Source organism: Hevea brasiliensis, chromosome 1, assembly GCF_030052815.1.
Source record: "Hevea brasiliensis isolate MT/VB/25A 57/8 chromosome 1, ASM3005281v1, whole genome shotgun sequence".
In the NCBI taxonomy this organism is placed as follows: Eukaryota; Viridiplantae; Streptophyta; class Magnoliopsida; order Malpighiales; family Euphorbiaceae; genus Hevea; species Hevea brasiliensis.
The window spans coordinates 94039699-94042930 of record NC_079493.1 but is presented as its reverse complement, the minus strand read 5'-3'; the positions used below and the strand labels follow the sequence as shown (position 1 = coordinate 94042930).

Sequence of the window (3232 nt, the reverse complement as noted above, 5' to 3'; positions counted from 1 at the left end):
AAGGAAGAATGAGGTGGTTTGGTCATGTGAAGCGTAGACATACGGAGACTCCAGTTAGACAAGTAGAGCACATTAGGTTAGAGGATAGAAATAAAAAAAAAGGGATAGACCTAAATTTACTTGGAGGAGAGTAGTACAACATGACCTAAAACATTAAACATTTCTGAGGATTTAACCCAAAATCGTTTAGAGTGGAGAAAGCGAATCCATATAGCCGACCCTAAATTTTTGGGATAAAGGCTTAGTTGAGTTAATGGAGCTCAGATTTGAGCCTCTACAAGCTTTGCCTTATGTAGATTTCTAGCTTGTAGTTCAGGTTCAGCACAAGACGTTCTTCATAGGTAGTTTGAAGCACACTGCTGGAGATGAAGAACGTTTGGGCCACCTAAAATTGAAGTTAAGACTTAATTTTTAATCGCATTTTTATAAAAGAGAATACCTCAACTTGTTGAATATTTAAAGCTTACTAAACTACTTGTTTTGAGTACGTCAGATGCCAATTCCAGGTGGTTCAAGAACAGACCTCATGTTGGGTTACAGAAAAGAGAATGGCAGAGAAGCAAGCTTAGGCTAAGTGCAGGACTAGCAAAAGAGCAGGGTAACTTGCTGCTTTAGTGTTTGTAGTCCCACATCGACCATAACAAAATTTGGAGAGGTTTGCCAACGTCTTATAGTCAATGTAAGCTAAAACTTTGAACAAGAAGTCGCGTGGTGAGCACATACTGAATTATTCTTTTGCCTTTTACTAGAGAATACCGTCTACTTGTCACCTGCATCGGCGTAAGCCAAATTTTGAAGGGTTTGAAGGGTCTTCTTCTTGTTGGGAACGAGTACGCCAATTTTTTAAGGGTTTGAAGGGTCTTCTTCCTGTTGGAGACGAGTCGCACAACTGAGTTAAAGGTTTGATTATTTCTTGTAGCACATTTAATTGCTACATCAAAAATAATATTCTTACTGTAATACTTTTTTAAATGAAGCAAATGCAACGGGGAAAGTAACAAAAATGAATGCTTTACAAAAATTAGTACTTTAAGTAAGAAAATTATATATGATGCCATAAGTAGCAAGTTTCTTTTACAATTTTGATTGAGCTTTGAGATCTTTGAATTTCTTCAGTATGCTAGTGAAGTAATCTTGCAAATATTTCTCCAGTGTTACTATATCTTTGCTTCCACGCTGAGAAGTACATTTGTTGCAGTCATTGGAGCAAAGAACACAGTATCACTTGTTAGAACCTGCAATTGCCAAGAAAATTGAAATTAGTACATTTTTTTATAAAACTTCATTGAATGTAATGTGAAATAATATGAGTTTTTAGTTCATAAATAACATATATTATTGGCATGCTATAATAGCAAGGTTCAAAAGAAAAGCTAAAAACTAATTAAAATAATAAAAATTCATCAGAGCTAAAGATTTTCCTGAAAATGGGGTTTTACAGCTCTCAAATGGACAATAGATTCCATTACTATGACAATGGAGCACTATTTAGTTTAAATTAAATAAATTAAATTAAATTATTTTAATTTGATAATTTAATTTAATTTTTACATTAATTTAATTTAATTCATTTTATTTTTAAAAATTTTAATTTATTTTAATTTTATAAAAAAAAATTTCTGTTAAACCAAACCAAATCTATTAAACACAGCGCTTTACACTTAGGTTATAAGCTTGTCCTTTCACTTTCTCTTACCTGTCGCACTCTCTTAGCCCCCACCCTCAATTTTGCACCGCTTCTCTCTATTCTCTCAATCCTCACTCTCGACAATCACCCATCTTCTCATTCTGTCTTCGTTGTCAATCCTTTCTACTAGATTTTCTAATGAAATTATTGCCAACTAGATGATTTGCTTGAGCAGACAGCGTGCAGATCTTCATTTTGAACATCAATTTACCTTTAGAGTTGTTCTTGGGACTTCATTTTCTAAAATTCTCCATGGTGCTATTGTTCTCACGCGCTGTGATGATATTGCAATGATTAGATCTCCTTGCATGTCCTTGTCGGGCTATTGATGATTGAGGGAAGATTGAGAGCTGTTGTCCAGTCCACTCTTCAATGGAACCTAGTCGACACTTACGTAAACGGTTGGACGCTTGCAAGCGCAGATGCACTCACCTTCCCTCACCATTAAATCCTGGCTTCCCTTATTGCTAAAGACTCTTCACATCCTGTTTTGTATATTATGGCTTTTTTTTTTTTTCATCTATTCTGTTTTCACTGTTTTCGGTGTTTCTTGAATGGGCTTTCTATTCTTGAATTCTTTATTTGTTGAAGTGCTTGTAATTGCGATTTGTGAGGGTTTGAATGGAATTTGGATGTGTAGGCATGTGGCTTGCAAACTGCAATTTTGAATATGGATATGGTTGTGTTTTTTCTTTTAATAAATTGATGTAATTAGTTGAAATTATTTGCATTTGCAATTGATATTTAGTTTGTGCATGCTTAAAATGTTGGTGATGTAATTAGTTGAAATTATTTGCATCTGTAATCGAATTTCAATTTCTGCATGCTTAAATTTTTGGGTGTTGATGGAAATTTTTGACATTCAATCTGTAGTTGATGTTGAATTTTTTAGAAATTTGGTTTGTCTTTAATCGAACCGAACCAATAAGTGTAGTTCAGTTGAGTTCGGTTTCTTTAGTAATTTGGTTCTATTCTGTTATAAATTAAAGATTTTAATTAATTAAATTTTGATAATTTAATTTAATTTAATTCAATTTTAACCGATAGCTCATCCCACTAGTATAAAGAAGTCAGCTCTTAATGCATTCAATGGACAATGGCGCTATGGCAGGCCGTTCATGTGGTGCTAAAAATAAATCATTGTTGGAAGATATTGACAAGCGAAGCGGGCACCTTAGTGAGGTCACTGCTATAGGTATTTATTTTACTCCCTTAAGAGACTCATGAAACATATACAAATTTAATAATTCTTTAAAATATTATTATTTTCAAATTTATTTAAAATATAACATATAAAAACATATAACTATTATTATAAAAATATATTTTTTATTTAATTAATTATTTTGGTAAATGGTTATCAAATATATAAAAATCAAATCCCATGTGGGGTTATTTTTCAAACATCAATTTATCTTAAATTTGACTATATACTACTAAATTCATCCCAATAAATTCGGTTATATAGAGTATTTAAAAATACATAAGCCATTGCCATCGCTACTGCTCTCAACTTACTCTTAAATATTATTACAATTCCTATTA

The 3232-nt window shown here is 32.5% G+C and overlaps 1 non-coding gene across 1 annotated transcript; it reads left to right on the top strand.

The window, feature by feature from the left end:
- The first annotated feature begins 702 nt into the window (after window positions 1–702).
- LOC131170210 (U5 spliceosomal RNA) lies at window positions 703–819 on the top strand. The gene has a single exon (XR_009141138.1). It is a non-coding gene; the product is annotated as a U5 spliceosomal RNA (small nuclear RNA).
- The last annotated feature ends 2413 nt before the right edge of the window (window positions 820–3232 follow it).